We start from the raw sequence: 18,145 nt of genomic DNA on the forward strand, positions 1-18,145 counted from the left end.
CTCAGCTCTGAATTCTGTACCTTTAAGGAGAGGGACCCTAAAGTGGACGCAGAGGACTTAACCAGGGACAGTGGGTAAAGAAAGCCACTCTCAAATCCGGCTCAGCTCTTCAAGTATCCAGGGCCTCTGAGGAGTCAAAACCAATCCTGGGGAAGAAAGTGCCTGGAATGTCCTGCATCCCCAGAGCTGCTTTTTCTTCAGTAGAGTCTCAGACTCAGGAGAACCAGCAGTCACTCAACAAACTGCTCCATGCCAGATGAGGGACCCAGAGTTAGACTGGACCCTGGCCCTCCAACGTCAGAGCCCAGGGTACAGGCAGGGTAGGATGGCTGTCTCTGATTTTCTCCCATTTCTGTTGAAGACAGAGTGGAGATAAGATGTTCCATACGTGCCACATACAAACACATGCACGTGCACATACGGGCACACACATCTAGGAAAAGCTCTGTCACTTGCTTATAACCAAATTATCCCATTTCCTGACCTTAAAAAAGAACAGCGGGTTTTCTTAGAAGATTTCAAACCTTATTAGCCACAGTGGGGAATGACGCTTTAATGGGGCTATGATGGTCTCAGCCTCGGGTGTCTGTGTACGCTGCCATATTACTTAGCAACACTGTGGCCGTTTAGGTTTAATTTCCTAGCTTGCCTGATAAGGAGACTGCAAATGTAATTTGTGAGGCTGCAAGCTGGGCAAACTTGCAGGGCTATTAGATGAATCACTGGGTGAGCCAGGCCACCGTGCCCAGCTCTGCGGAAGAAGAGAGATGAGCTCTGATCTGCCGTTGATACCGCTGAGGCAGACACAATTTTCCAGGTGTCTAGGAGCTTGCTTTGCTCCCTCCCCTCCTGCTTTCTGGGTTGGTGCCATCATTCATTAACAGAAGCTTTGCTCACCTCTCAAACCCTGTTACCATGAGCTTCTACCTCTCCAGACTCTGCCTGAAAGCTCACCACTTGGTGAGACAAAACTGCAAAGGTAGCAGGGACAATAAGAATGATAAAATGGCTGAAACAGCAGCAACAGCAATATGTTAAGCACTTGGTAAACACTGCACCATGCTTTACAGAAATGACCTCTTGTGTCTTCCAGACATCCTCAGAAAGTAGGCATTACTATGACTCTGGTTTTCCACTGAGGAAGACAGAGCTCAGAGGGTGACATCCAGTTGTAAGACAATAGAGAGTAGGGAACAGGGCTACTCTCTGAACAAACCATAGTCTGCCAGAGGACCCAGCAGTTGCTCAGCACCTACCAGCACAGTCATGCTTCTCGCTGCTCTCCAAGAAGCGGGAAGCCCAAGTTTTTATACAAAATTATATTAGCTGGCTAACTCAGTTATTTAAGAATACCTTGGGAACCAAACCCAATGTGTCTACCAGCCAGATTCCCCCCGGGGTGGGGGGCGGGCACTGGCTACCTGTGTACAATCTTTCTCATTAGAACAAGCAAGCACGTCCATCAAAAGGTCCATTCCAAGTTTAGATCTCCCCTTCCCCGAGTGCTGGTGTCCTAGCCCTTTGAACACCCCTCCCTTCATTATAACACCCCTCCCAGCGGCTTCTGCCAAGATTCTCAATGCCCACCTTGTCTCCACTCACACCTCACACTCGAGCTCTCACCAGATCCATCCACTCCACCTTTACCACATAGCCACAGTTGGTGTGTTTCTCACATCTCCAACGTGACTACCCTGGTTCAAGCCACCATCATCCCTGGCCACCAGCTTTGCCCTCCTCCCTCACCAGAACAAGCCAAGTGTCCCTGTTAACTACCTGGTGCAGATTCTTTGCTCAGTGTGAGTTAGTGGTTCCTATCCCACTGAGTGAATGTCTCCACGCTAAATGGCCACAAGGCCCCTCCTGACCCCACCTCACCTGCAGAGATTCATCTGTCCTGCACCCCAGACATGTCACTTCCTCTTGGATGTTGTCGGGCCCTAGACACTCACTGCCCCCCCCCCAAACTTTCCTCTCTGTAATCTCTTGGCTCTTGTCATCTCCTTGTTCTGTTCAGTCTCTACCAAGATAGAAATAGTTTTCCAGACAATTTAAATAGCAGTCTCCCACCTAATCCTCATCCCTTCTCGCCATTACCCGCCTTCTCCATTGGTTCATATTATCTACCCTCCAAGTAGAGCACAAAAGTAGGGAGTTTGGTTTCCTCTTCACTATGTTCCTGATATCTAAGAGCAGGCCTGGTGCCTACACACTGCTCATTAGATATGTGCTAAACAAGAGTGAATGTTCCCATAGGATGCACTGTTAGTACTCTGAGTAAGCATACACATTGGCCTCATCTTGGCCTCTTCACTCATGTGAACCTGAGACATGGGAGGCCTCTCCTCTGGCCATTATCACCACCACAACTCCACCACAGTCACCACTTAACAAAATAAGCTCAGTGTGTTGCCTGATTGATCACTGGCTGGAAAAGGACAAGGAACTTCTGAGTCACCCAGTAACTTGTGATCTGTGTGTGTGCCTTGCCTCGGATGAACTGAGAAACAGCTCAGTCATGATGCAATTAATTTCATAATTAGCCTTGATGAGACATGGAGGTTTTGTGTGAGTGTAGAACATTATATTCTCTGATTATAAAACTAGATAAAGGGGAACACTGCTCATTAATCTATAGAATTTACATGTGGACTTGTTGGCCTTATCTTTATACTATTACTTCTTTGAACACTTATATACTGCGGTGGTTTGCATGGGAATGGGACCCATAGCATCACGTGTTTAAATACTTGGTCCCCAGTTGGTAAAACTGTTTGAGAAGGATTAGGAGGTGTGGCCTTGTTGGAGAGGTGTATCACTAGGGCTAGCCTTGAGGTTTCAAGAGTCTCACTGTTCCCAGTGTGCTCTCTGCCTCCTACTTGTAGTTTGAGATGTGAGTTCTCAACTGCTCCTGCCACCATGCCTTTGCTCCATCATCATGGACTCTAGCCCTCTATAATCACTAAGCACTTTCTTTTATAAGTTGTCTTGGTCATGGTGTTTTATTACAACAATAGAAAAGTAATCAATGCGTATATCCCAGAAGATAGATGCAGTTCAACCCTTAGTATTTCTTTCTAATAACCAGAAACAGTTTTTTAAATGGGCCAAATGATCCTAATTCCATCCAGGTCCTCAAAAAAGTTCTATACAGAACAACAATGGTTAGGCATGGATTTCATGTTTTCCTCTAAGCGCATGATGTGGTCAGCTCCACACAGTCCAGATGCCTCTCTACTGTATGTGACATCCTAGATGATTACTCTTCTTGGCCGTTAAATCCTGCTTGATCAAGAAGGTACCAGGGTGGCCATTCCCAGTGCTCAAGCCAAAGATCCAGGAAGACAGATGCATTCAAGGAGGAGGGAAGAGCTTCCATCCAGATGCCAGCACTGGATGATAGGAAAGGTGAGGGGGGTTGACAGAGGTGCAGCTCATTTCTTAATGACAGGTGAGTGACACAACTAGGCCATTGGTTATCAGTTGAGGAATCCAGGACATGATGAGGGTGTTTTCAATTGACTTGCTCTCTCATAATCTTTTCACTGTCAATAGCGCTCAGGTCAATACATCCTTAAAAGATGATGATATGGTCGCACCTTTCACCACTGTCCTCTCATCATCACCACTGTCCTCTCATCATCACCACTGTCCTCTCATCATCACCACTGTCCTCTCATCATCACCACTGTCCTCTCATCATCACCACTGTCCTCTCATCATCACCACTGTCCTCTCATCATCACCACTGTCCTCTCATCATCACCACTGTCCTCTCATCATCACCACTGTCCTCTCATCATCACCACTGTCCTCTCATCATCACCACTGTCCTCTCATCATCACCACTGTCCTCTCATCACCACCACTGTCCTCTCATCATCACCACTGTCCTCTCATCATCACCACTGTCCTCTCATCACCACCACTGTCCTCTCATCATCACCACTGTCCTCTCATCATCACCACTGTCCTCTCATCACCACCACTCTCCTCTCATCATCACCACTGTCCTCTCATCATCACCACTGTCCTCTCATCATCACCACTGTCCTCTCATCATCACCACTGTCCTCTCATCATCACCAATCACCACTGTCCTCTCATCATCACCACTGTCCTCTCATCATCACCAATCACCACTGTCCTCTCATCATCACCACTGTACTCTCATCATCACCAATCACCACTCTCCTCTCATCATCACCACTGTCCTCTCATCATCACCACTGTCCTCTCATCATCACCACTGTCCTCTCATCACCACCACTGTCCTCTCATCACCACCACTGTCCTCTCATCATCACCACTGTCCTCTCATCATCACCACTGTCCTCTCATCATCACCACTGTCCTCTCTTCATCACCAATCACCAATGTCCTCTCTTCGTCACAGCCACTTCTCACCTCTACTCCTTTTCTGAAGATGTAGGGTACCATCCTGGGAGTGTCTGCTGCTAGCCTGTCAAACAGTAACTGCCAGTCTAATCCCCCAACCAACAGGAAAGATTCTTTTTCTTCTGAAGAGACACAAATCAAGGGAAATGAGAGAGGGATGCATAAGAGAAAGGAGGGTGACAGACGAAGGTGAGTGTTCAGGGGAGCGGGGATGATGCAGAGGGATGGTTCAGGGCAGATGAACCAGATGAACCATCAGTGTGTGTGTGTGTGTGTGTGTGTGTGTGTGTGTGTGTGTGTGTGTGTGTGTGATTTATAGGATGGGATATGTATCATGGACTTAAAGACATCTAAGCCAGAGTGACAGCTGCAGGATAGCAGGATAAGAATCCCTGGTCCTCTTTTTACCTTACAGACACACCAATTCAGCAACAGCTCCCTGATAAATGTCCTTAGCGAGAAATCCAGAAGCTAACTGAGATGGTGCTGGACACCAGGTGAATGCAAAATCAGACTCACTGAAGCTGGTGACATGCTCTGCCCCTGCACAGAGACACACAGTCAAAAGCCCCCCTCACCCCCTCTCACCCCCACACCCCTCCCCTGCTTCTCCAAGAGGGAGAAAGCAGTCTCTTTGTGTGTCTGGAGCTCTGTTGTTTTGTTTTTTGTTTTTGTTTTTGTTTCTGAGAAGACCACAGGTCTAGCTTCTGTCTCACCAGGCTTCAGTTCTGACAGATTTAAAACTATTTAGATTCCAGGGGAAAAGAAAACAATTTGGGTGGAAAGATGTTGTTGTAGAATATTATTTTCACTAAGTGAAGATGTTACATTTGTTTATGCTGCAGAATATTGCTTTAACTGTGTAATATGTGTTACATTTGTGTTTGCTGCATTTGTCTAACATGTAAGGATGTATCACATTTGTTTGTGCTGTATTTGTTTAACTATGTAAAGATGTGTTACATTTCTTTCACCTTGCCTACTTAAGGTACCTGAATGGTCTAATAAGAAGCTAAATGGCCAACAGCTAGGCAGGAAGGGACAGGCGGGGCTGGCAGGCAGAGAGAAAGGAGAAAATGAGGGAGAATTATAGGGGACACACCCAGGGCCGGGAGCCAGGCAGCCACCAGCCAGTTAGGCATGAGAAGCAGTGAAAGTAAGATAGGGAAGAAAGGTAAAAAGTCCTGAGGCAAAACGTAGATGAAGAGAAACGGGTTAAGTTATAAGAGCCAGTGGGGATGAGCATAAGATAAGGCTGAGCATTCATAACTAATAAGAAGTCTCTGATTCATGACTTGGGAGCTGGTTGGTGGCCCCAAAAGGAAAAGCCTGGTACAAGGTGGCACAGATTTTCCTCCATGCTCAGTCCTGGGTGGGTGGACAAAAATATGCCAGTTATGAGCTTCTCCCCGAGAGGGAAAATAATGAAGCCATACATTCAGTGCCGACATTTGTCCAGGGGCCTGGCTTCCAGTGCTGAGTTCTGGCAGGCCTGACACAGTCAGGCCACGTGGAGGAAGCCAAGATAGTGGTTTTGGCTGTGGCTGTAGTGGCCTCCTCCGCCAAGCTCACTGAGCACACAGCAAACAAGCAAAGCCATAGCTGCCTGCTCTGCCCTAGTGAGAGAAAGTGATGCAGAACACTCCAGAGTCTCAAGGGAAGTGAAGACTCGGGCCAAGGGAAAAAGGAGAAATTTCCTTTTCTCCTTTTTCTTTCTTTCTTTCTTTCTTTCTTTTTTTTTTTTTTTTTTTTTTTTTTTTTTTTTTTTTGAGACAGGAGCTCTACATAGTCCTAGCTAGCCTAGAACCCACTCTATAAGCCAAGTTGGCCTTGAACTCACAGAGATCCTCCTGTCTCTGCCTCTGGAGTGTAAGAAGAAACAAGCCTCTCCTCTCCAACTTGCTTTTGGTCATGGAATTTTATCATAGCAACAGAAGCCTAAGACACCAACCAGGCTCAAAGTTAGCAAAAAGAATGGAATGAAGATGGGAATAGAAATAAATGAAAAGAGGAGCAGAAAGACGTTTATTTAAAAAAATGAAATAAAGCATTAAAATTCTGAAAAGATAAATACATTGATATATTATTAGCTAGACTAACTTAATAAGAAAAATAAGTAATACTCAAATGAAATTAGAAATCAATGGAAAACAATATCGCTTATGTCAAAGAAATTTCAAAAGGATCATTCAAATTACAATGATCAATTAATTATACAGCAGCAGGCTGGATAATTCAAAAGAAATGAATAAATCAATTCCCAGAAACACAATATACCATACCTAAAGCATGAGGAAACAGAAAAGTGTATGCCATCCATAGCAAGTTAGCAGACTGACTCATTGATCAATATCTCAAGAAAAGTTCACTAGTAAAGTCCCACAAATTTAAAATCAATACCAATCTATCTAACAATCTTCCAACATTTCCAAGAGGAATGAAGACTTAAGAGGTCAGTATTATTCTGATATCAAAGCCAGACCAAAAAACAAAACAAAACAAAACTCCATACTTGTGTCTCTGATGAAACTAGACACAAAGGCCTACGGCCTCAATGATGATTTTAAATTTTCTGGTTCTTCACTGATAATTTTTTTACTCAACCAAAACCCAAATTCAACCAGGTGATGTTTGTCTTCAAGATGTAAGGATGGTTCAACATCTTGAAAGTGATGAATAGTTCTGACTAACTGGCTAATGATTTTCACCTTATTGAATTCACTGGTCCACCTCTGCAGTCCTACCCAGTCAGGTGGATTTACTTACCACAGTCATGGTTATGGTTTGGATCTGAAATATCACTCCTAGGTTTACATGTTGAATATTGGTTCATTTATTTGTTTGTTTGTTTGTTTTTCGAGAGAGGGTTTCTCTGTGGCTTTGGAGCCTGTCCTAGAACTAGCTCCTGTAGACCAGGCTGGTCTCAAACTCATAGAGATCTGCCTACCTCTGCCCCCTGAGTGCTGGCATTAAAGGCGAGCACCACCAATGTCCGGCTGAATATTGGTTCTTGATACAATTTAGAGAGGAGACATTGTGAGTGACAGCCCTTGAGAGCTCTGAGTTCATAAATGGGTTGATCCACTGATGGGTGGGTTCAGAGGTGATGGCAACAGAGGAGGTGGGAGAGTGATCTTAGGAACTGTGTCATAACCTAGCTGTCTCCCTGGCCCTCTCCTCTAACTCCTGTTTCCCTTTCCCTCTCTGCCACCCTCTTTCTTACTGGCTGCATGGAGTAGCAGCCTCTTCTGCCACACATCTCCAACACTGCCATGCCCTGCCTTGCCTCAGGCCCAAAACGGTGGAGCCAGCCAGCCAGGAGCTGAAACTGCAAGACAAAATCAATCTCTCTTCCTTTAAGTGGATTTTTCTCAGTTATTTTTTTCTTCTTCACAATAACAGAAAACTAACACAGCAATACAAAACTATTGAATAGATTTTGAGGAAAGAAAGACAAAAAATAAGAAAATTTAACTGACTAATAATCACTAAATTGTAAATGAACATTAAGGTAATATTTTCTATTGTATATTTTGCAGAAAGCCAACTAATATGGAATCTGACAGAATAGCTCAATAAATATTTTCTAAATTATGAGTGTTCCTTTAAAAAAATTTTTTTGATGACTTGGTGATGTTGTATCATACTTAGCATTATAAACTTTAAAATAAACATCTTCATAGATACACACGCACACACACATGACCTCTAGTCTCTCACATTCTCTCTTCCTGGATGTGTCTTTTTGATTTTGGAGGAGTCCATCTGCCACTGTTTCCTAGCCCTGGCTGTGTATGATCTTTGAGGAGTTATCTTTTCTCCATTCTCCTTGCTCTCCATCATCTCCCTGGCTGACTTGAGTTGTTCTGTAAGCATCCCAGTCCTCTTCCTACTTACGTTTCCCACAGAGATCTCAGCAAGCCCGTCTGAAGCTGAAGGCTCCTACCCATTATTGTCCAATAACTCCTTGACACCCACTAACAGTTGGCATGTGAAACGTCCCTCCAGGCTCATGTGTTTGAATACTTGGTCCCCAGCTAATGGCACTGTTTGGGGAAGCTGTTTTTTTCCTGGGATAGGTGAGCTTATAGACCAGCCTCCCCTCGAGTTCCAGCTCTGCTTCCTGTTTCTCCAAGACGTGATGAGTTGCCGAGTCCCACCCTCATGTGCCTACTGCTCTGTTTAGGAGGTGGGTATCTTGGAGAGAGGGATTATAGACTATAGTTTGCCCCGATTCCAGCCTGACCAGTGACAGCCTGCTGAGATAAAAGCAAGGTGTTTCCCACTTCTGCCACCACAGGACCTCAGGAGCCTTCCCAGGCTCAGCGGGCTAGGATAAGCTTCTCCATTCAGTTGCTTCGTATTTAGTATTTGGTCCTAACAATGAGAACCGGGGCTACTCTACCCACTTACACTACTGTCACTCCCTTTGTGGTCTGTGTTGCCGTAATCCCCAGATACCCAAGTACCCAAGCAGGATTGCTCCAGATGAACCCTCACCCGGTGGTGGACATGCTCTTCAGCTTCTGGCTTTTAAACCTCTTTGCCCTTTCCTCCTCTCAGCCTTAGGTGCACGGACCTGCTTTTTGTCGAGTTAACGAGCCCCTACGATATCCATCCTCTGACTCGGATCACGGCCCCAAACCTCCTCGCATGAAAGCCTCCTACTGGCTTTTCGCAGCTTTCCACTGCTTCCAGAGAAAGACCTGCCCCTCCGAGTATCTCTCCAAGTTCTGTCTCTAGGATCCCCCCTCCACTGTGGGACCCATACACACTAGAGCTCTTTAATGGGTTCCAAACATGTGTCTCCATTGCTCACACCTTGCCTTCTTCACCTTTGTGTTTCTACATACAGCACAGTTAAACCTAAGGGAACAAAGTCTTTACACAGCCAGTTCAGGAAAGAGCCGTGACCTCACAACAGCGGTGACAGGAAGGAGACTGTGGGGTTATTGCTCTAGGTAGGTCGGACCTCGCGACCAATATTTACCTGGCTTTTCCACCTGAGAGAGGAAAGAGGGCCTGACACCCAAGGATCCTCCTTTAAGTTCACACCATCAGAAGTGTCTAGGGCCAAGGTGCACCAGAGAGCCCAAATTCTGACCTCTATAACTATTAATAACGTGCTGGTTGATTTTTGTCAATTTGATGCACGCCCAGACATATCTGTGGGAAATGACTCTATTGAGGAATCGCTTCCATCAGAAATGGGTATGACTGTGGGGCATTTTCCTGATTGATGATTGATGTGGGCGGACCCAACCCATTCTGAGCAGTGCCAGCCCTGGACAGATGGCCCTGGGTTCTATTAAATAAATAAATAAATAAATAAATAAATAAATAAATAAATAATGAAAAGGCAAGTTGAAGCAAGCTGTGGAGAGAGCAAGCCAGTAAGCAGTGTTTCTTTATAGTCTCTGCTTCAGGCCTTTCCTCCTTTAGCTCCTGCCCTGACTTCCCTTGGTGATGAACTGTGAAAAAATAAGCCCTTTCCTCCCCAAGTTGTTTTGGTCACAGTGTTTATCACAACAATAGAGAAGCAAGCTAAGACAGACCCTATCTTTCCCTATGCCAAAGAAACTAAGTAGTCACTAAACTATGGCTTCGTTTACAGGGATGCCTCTAAACTTAGACAGTTAAAAATACATTAAAGAGACAAGGAAGATGGCTCAGTGTGTAAAATGTTTGCATGCAAGCATCAGAATCTGAGTTCATATCCCTAGCCCCCATGTAAAAGCTGTGATGGAAGCAAGCATCTCTAACCCCAGTGTTGAGGTGGACACAGGCAGATCCCTGGAGCTCACTGGTCAGCCAGTCTAACTGAATCAGTGAGTTCAAGGTTCAGCGAGAGATCTGATCTCAAGAGCTAAGGTTGAGAGGAAGAGAGGAAGACACCAACATAACCCTCTGATCTGCATGTTAGCACACATGTACATACACCTGCATACACACTCAAATAAATAACACACACACACACACACACACACACACACACACATACAATTGAGAACAGGTCGAGAGAGAAGAGAAATGAGGTTAATTCTCCAAGGTCCCATAGGGCCTTGGAGCCCTGTAAGATAGTCCACAGAGCTGTGACCGCTTGCCTGCTCCACAAAAGCTGCCATAGCAGCCCAGATGGCTGGAGCTCTCTGCTATGCACACGAGGGAACCACTCAAATGTGTTGGATGCAGAGCAAGAGTCTGCCAATGACAGGCTGCTAGCCAACGCCTGTCCTCCATCTGTTTGTGTATGTACGAGTAAAGAAATGCTCCTTACATGTTTTAATAATTGAAAAAAAACAATATTTCATGACACATAAGAATTACATAAGGGGCTGGAGAATTGCTCAGTGGTTAGTATCACCTGCTGCTTTTCCAGAGAACCCAATTGCAATTCCCAGCATCCATGTCAAGTGGTTCACAACCACCTGTAACTCTAGTACCATGGGGTCTATGTTCTCTACCAGCTTCCTTGGGCACCTGCAAATACATGGTATACACAGAGTCATGCACAAATACACATACAAAACGTAAATCTGAGAAGTAATTTTGTGAAATCCAGCTGTCAGTGATCATAAATACACACAAGACACAACCATGCCGACCATTTACATATTTCCTTACTTATATACTGAATAAGAACAGCCCCTAGGTGTAGTCACCAGTGTGTGTTTGAAAGGATTATAAGGGGTGTGGCCTTGTTGGAGAAGGTTTGTCACTGTAGATCCCAGGCCCAATCGCTCTTTCTGCCTGCAGATGAGGATGCACTATTTCCTGATCTGCTCCAGTGCCAGCCAGCTCGCGACCATGCTTACACTGGACTAAACCTCTGAAACTGTAAGCTGGCCCCAGTTAAATGTTTTGTCTTATCAGAGTTGCCATAGTCACAGTGTCTCTTCACAGAAATAGAACAGTGACAAAGACATCTCCTATAGTGAATTTCACACTGTGATGACAGAGTAGGCAAAAAAAAAAAAAAACATGTTACCTACAAAGTGAAAAATATTTACTCTCAAGCACTTCCAGGACAAGGATGCCAGTCTCCAACCTAGAGTACTCAAGCCAGGTAAGAGTTTTACCTTTAACTAAGTAAATATACCTGATTTGTTGTTGCTTTTGGATTTTTTTTTAATCATGGGTCTATATGGGGGTAGGAGGTATGTACACATGGATTCAGGTTCCCTTGGAGACCAGCTGAGGCCATTGGGTCCCCTGAAGTTACAGGTGGGTTGTGAGCCACCTGAAATGGGTTCAGGTCCTCTGGGATGATATGTATTCTTTGACTGCTGAGGTATCCCTCCAGCCCCAGAAGTAGTGTTCACTATGTGTAGTCCTAGGCTAGTCTCAGACTGTATGGTCCCAAGTTAGCCTTGCACTCAATCCTCTTCCTTCCTGAGTGCTAGGAGTACAGATACCTAACTTTTGATCATCAAATAGTGACAGAGAAAAAGTGTCTAACTGAAGGAGTCCTTTGTCTCACATAGCCACACCTCCTCACTGAAAAAAGGCAGGGACCTATGAAACTTCCAGCTATCCTGCCTACAGTTACTTAGCCAACATCACCCCTCAGTTGCTCTTCCAGGCTGATCAGTTTGGGTGCTGTCCAAATGGCACTGTGACATGAGGATGGAACCCACACCATCCTTCCTCCCAAGATCAAGGGCTTCTGTTTTCAGTTGCCTCAGCAACGGGTGTTCACATTGTGAGTCTGTGTGTGCATCTCCCAACAAGCACAAGTGAAGGCCTAGAGGATTCCCCATGCCCTTCTTCCGTTCCTTTCCTGCACATTTGAAAGCTTTAGTAGAGAAACGCCATGTGACCAATCTGTGAGAAGTTCTAGGTCTCCAACTACGACCTTCCCTGATCATAGCGCCCTGCAGATTATTACAGCAATTACATATCTAAAAGCAACTAATACAGCCCAGATGGCCCTCTGAAGATGAACGGCCACCACCACTTTATCTATCTGGAGAACACCTTGTCCAGATGTCCCTGGCCTCCCTGCTCCAGTCCCTGAAAGTAACAGAAAAGCAAGGAGGCCATGCTCCCCAGTCCACAGATGCTCACGCACAAAATAACATGTGCTTTGAGGGGGTCCACAGTGAGAATCAGACACACTGCTGCCCAGCCTCAGAACTGGACTTGGCATGAGCTGAAGAGACAAGCTAAACAGTGGGTCAGGGGAGAAGGACCCTAAAAATCAATCCAAACCCATGACATCATGGCATATGCTTTATGTTTAAAATTGACTTATAAACAAGAACTTTAAAATACCACAGTAAATAACCATATACACAGGAGTCATGTCTATATGCATACATACATACATGCATACATACATACATACATACATACATACAGAGAGAGAGATGAATAAAAAAGCTCCCCAAGTAGAATTGTTGGAACAAAGTATATATGAAATTACTGTTGTTTTAAATGGCATGTATACAACATATATGAATAGACTTTGATCTTCTATGCCCATACTCCATCTATAATTTCTTGATCTAAAATGTACATGACTACATGGTTAAATGTACAGTGTATCTTTGTAAATTAATTCCTCCAGGTTAACTGAGGACTGACTCATCCTAAATTAAATATTTGATCAAAGTACCTCCCCACTGATATTTGCTTTAGGATAGTCTTCTGCACACCATCTACTACTCTACCCCACACTGGGGGAGGGGGTGGCATCCTCTCTATTCCAGGCTCGTTCTCCACTCTGTTGTTTATAACTGCCTCAACTTCAATTCCTTCAACAGAAATTTGAGCTCACAACACAGGCAGATCCCCACTGACATCACTGCAGACCAGGAAGCCTTCTTACCCTACAAAGGAAACAGGATTACCTGGCTTACCAAACAGAAAAATATACATATTTTTCAAAACAGGGAAACTGAAACCCCCACTACCAGAGATGTCTTCAAACAGAGAAACTCACACACACACACACACACACACACACACACACACACACACCATCATCATCTCCCAGAGATGTCTTCAAACAGAGAAACTCACACACACACACACACACACCATCATCATCTCCCAGAGATGTCTTCAAACAGAGAAACTCACACACACACACACACACACACACCATCATCATCTCCCAGAGATGTCTTCAAACAGAGAAACACACACACACACACATCATCTCCCAGAGATGTCTTCAAACAGAGAAACTCACACACACACACACACACACACACACACACACACACACACCATCATCATCTCCCAGAGATGTCTTCAAACAGAGAAACACACACACACACACACACACACACACACACATCATCTCCCAGAGATGTCTTCAAACAGAGAAACTCACACACACACACACACACACACACACACACACACCATCTCCCAGAGATGTCTTCAAACAGAGAAACTGAGACACCCCACCCCCACCAGGACCACTGGCTCCCAGAAATGTCTTCAACTTCAAGAAAATAATCTTTATTAGATAAAAATCCCTTTAACAATATTGGCAGAATCTTCCAGTCTGCCTATAGCCAGAAGACCCAGTAAGAAAACAGCAGTGTTGGAGGAAGCTAGGATATAATTCAGTCTACAGAATCTTTGTCTAGCACACACCGACCCCTGAACTTGGTCCCTAGTGCCATGTAAACCAGGGAGGTGATGCATCTACAATTCCAGCACTCGGAATTGAAGGCAGTAGGTCATCCTCAGGTACATAGCAAATCTGAGGCCAGCCTGAGCTGCATGAGACCTTGCCTAAAGAAGGAGGGAGGGAGGGGGTAGATGGAGAAAGGGAGGGAGGAATAATTAATGGACTGGAAATGTCACTGGTAGAACATGCTTAGCAGGAGCTTAGCATGTGCTTAATGTATATGTAGCATGTGTTTAGTATGTATGTGGCAAGTGTTTAGTATGTATGTAGCATGTGTTTAGTGTATATATGTACATGTGTTTAGTACGTGTGTGGCCTGTGCTTAGTGTGTGTGTGTAATGTTTACAAGCTTTTTGATTTTTGTTTTGAGCCTCAGCATCAAAAATTGAAATATACACATATTGCCTCAAGCTCACAGCAGTGTTTCTAGAATGTACAGCAGCTTTGTTAAGATGGAAATCCACATGCTATTGCATTTGGCAGCTTCAGTAATTTGATTTTCACTGAAAACAGTCTTTGCGAGTATTGGACAACCAGAGAGGCGGAACATCTGTCCCTTTCCTTGTAGGAGAATAGTAGGAGAAGAGCTAGTGCAATTGGGAAGCAGATCCGATGGTCCGTGTTCCAGAACCATAACAAAGCTAGGCACTGTCGGTATTATCTGAGGCAGGACAGAAAGACATGGAAAACTGAGGACACAGGAAGGGGGGAAGCCCCTCACCTGCTGAGAATCAGGAATTCAACATAAAAACAATATTCGCTAAGCAGTGGTTCTCAACCTGTGGGTCATGACCCCCTTGGAGGTTGCATATCAGACATCTTGTATGTCAGATATTTACATTAGGATTCGTGGCAGTAGCAAAATTACAGTTATGAAGTGATGAAAATCATTTTATGTTTGGGGGTCACCATGGCATGAGGAACTGTATTAAAGGTTGCAGCATTAGGAAGGTTGAGAACCACTGACTTAAGTCTTTCTCCTTTCCTGCCAGAAAGCCTATAGTCTTCTAGTAAAATCTTACCTAAGACCGTATTTACGTTGAAAGGACATGCCCTAAACCCCTTTTGCAATCCTGGTATCTCCTTCTTTAACTTATCTGATTGCTGTATTAATCTGTCCAAAGCATCCTCAGAGCCACTCTCTAATCTCATTTCTCAAAAAGGGCAGGGTGGGACTCCTTAGCAACCCTTTGAGAAGTAACTTGAGAGTCACCAAAACTGACATGTGGGTGAGGGGACCCATCCTCTCATACATCTGACTTTCTTCCTGCGAGCCTTTCTGTTAACCTCATTCATGAAACCCATGTCAAAAGCATCTTTAGTAAACGGCAGCTCCACTTCATAACTGGTCCGTCCCAAAATTCTTTTCTGCAGGGAAGCCAAGGATCCTGTTTTACCCGAGCTGGTGTCCTTAAGAGGTTAAAGGAACCCCTCAGACTTATAGGAAAAAACACAGGCACGACCTACCTGGTGGCCAGACTTCTTGGCACACGCCATGCTCCTGGCTGTCCCCAGAAGCCAGAACCCTGAATTCTGAAGTAGCTGGCCCGCTGATGAGTCTGTGCTGTCCACATCTCCTTCTATGTGCTTCTCTGCATGGAAGACCCTGGTGGGGTGAGTGTTCACTGTCCATCCCAGGTAATGTGCTAACCTACCACAGTCAAGAGCCGTCCAGTGTATGACAGCAGACGCTGACCCTGGAACTGTCTCTCATCTTGGGGCTCTTCACCCACCACAGGCACTTTGATTTGGGGGGCCAGGGGGTGGCCATCTGATAACTGTTTCTAACCCGGGACAAATAGCTGAGGTGCCTATTTCACCCATCAAAGCAGGACAGGGTTGCCAGCTTCTCCCAGCATCCCTCAGTCCCTGCCTGTGACCCGGTATGGCTTGCAGAGCCTGACATCTTCCCTGAACTCTCCAGCCCAGGGCTGGGCTGCCCTTCCCCCAGGAGCTCTCCAGCCATTTTAATTACACACCCTGCCTTCCCTTTTGGAACTTTGTCCTCCTGGCTGCTGCACCTGATTCCCTCTCTCCCTTCTCCATTTCTCTACCCCTCCCTCCCACACGGCCCAGCTCAGCCTGGTCATGTCCACTCTGGATTCTCCCTGATGTCCCTGCCTCTGACTATGCTCCCCTAAATATCTACAATAAACTTTCTCCTCCACCATACCTACGAGCACTCATGCCCTTTCCTTATTTCTTTCTTTTATTTTTTTTTTTTCATTCAGTGACAAAGCATGGAGCTGTGCCCTGCTCTGCTGCCTCTGAAATCACTAATCAGTAGGTCACAAGCAGTCCATATATCTAGAAATGAGCTCAACCTGGACTTTAGAAGCATTTCTGGAGGGTTCAATAAAAGCCAGCATTCCTCAGAAACTTGTGACCAAAAGGGGTCATTTCTCTTTCTTGTGACAGAAGGAACTATGGCTACCTATGGTACCTATCAGCTTATCAAAGCCTGTACTAGCCTGCAGGCTTCCTCAGTATCACAAGTACCTATTATATATTTCAAAGTCCACACTAGTCTCCTGGCCCTTCCCTCCCCATAGCTAATTATCCTCCTTACTCTTCATTCTCTCTGTCTCTGTCTCTCTCTCCTCTCTAACCTGGCATCTCTCCATCTCTTGCTGTCTCACTATCTCTACTATTGTCTTCCACACTCCCACATCCTTAGCCCTGGCCATGTCCAATCTGCTTCTTTCTGTTCTAAACTCTGCCAGATGCCTCTGGATATTTTCTCTCTTTTATTCACAATAAAAATGTTACCCTAATAATGGAGTGGCCATGTTGTCAGTTTCTTTACTGAACCTCCTTGAATACATCTAGTGTCAAAACCCTTGCATACGCCCACCTAGTAACATATCACACTTTAAAAATGACACGGTCAGTGTTGGTGTGTCGTGAACGTAGCATGAATTTAGTAATACTTTGCCAGACCTGAAGCATGTACCAAAAGCCTTTGAAATGTGAAGGAGCTGGTGGTGAGTGGTGAATGAAATAGGCAGTTTGGTGGGTCCCATAATTGGAACTCCTCAGTATATTCACTGTCATGGTGGATGTATGATTTACCCAGAATGAGTTCATTGCAGAACTTAGCATACATACACAAGGGAGGTACAAGCAATCTCAGTGTTGATATGTTGCCCCAATGATGCTGTGTGCCATTAAAACTTTAGCTATAAGACAGTTAAGATATATGAGGATGACTGTACCATGTGAGAGCCAGAGGCAAGCAAATAGCTCATCTGAAGACATCACTTCTCACTACTTTAGGGAAAGAGACAGATGAGTTATTTTGTATCAAGGACTCCACACTAGAATCCTACCATCTGGAAATAGAGGTGTTCACTGTAACATTCCAAGAAACTGGAAACAATTAAAGGCTTGTCATCATGAAAATAATTGTTGCCTGTGTCATTTATACTATAGAATTCCATGCAACTCTTTAAGCGAAGCTAAAGATGTGGCCATACCAAGGAAGGGGAGGGAGAGGTATGTGGACTGTAGCATCTCCAAAGAAGATGGGGCAGTAAGTGGAGGGCTAGATGTCAAAGTCTGACCCTAAATAAGATAAAACTGTGTGGGAAAGGCCAAGGCAGAGTTAGAATTAGGAATCAATCCTTATACATTGGAGGTGAGAAGGGGTTTGTTTAACGCTTCACTCCTTAGCCATCAATAATACATCCTGAGATAAATGCAGGTGAAATAATGTCTGGATGAAATTGCTTTAAGTCACTATATTTATTATGTATACATATTTTTACACAATTAATGAAATGAAAGAAAACAAATATTAACAGTAGTGACTTCTGAGTTGTACAATTAGTAAACCGGTATTTTTCTTTTCACCTTACTCTATTTTCTAAGTTTCCCACAGTGAGTCAGGGGGTGGAGTAGAATAGCTTCAGAAATAAGTTACTCATACACAGGTAATTGAAGCACTGATTGTATTAATCTGGAGACAGTCTCTCTTGACGGGCAATTTACCTTCAGGCTTATCAACTGAGTGATTGCAGATGCTCTTAACTGCCTCAACCCGATGCTGGAGCCCATTCTCCCACAATAATCCATGCACCCTTCTCTGCCCAAATTGCCCAA

This window comes from Phodopus roborovskii, unplaced genomic scaffold (assembly GCF_943737965.1).
Source record: "Phodopus roborovskii unplaced genomic scaffold, PHOROB, whole genome shotgun sequence".
Lineage (NCBI taxonomy): Eukaryota > Metazoa > Chordata > Mammalia > Rodentia > Cricetidae > Phodopus > Phodopus roborovskii.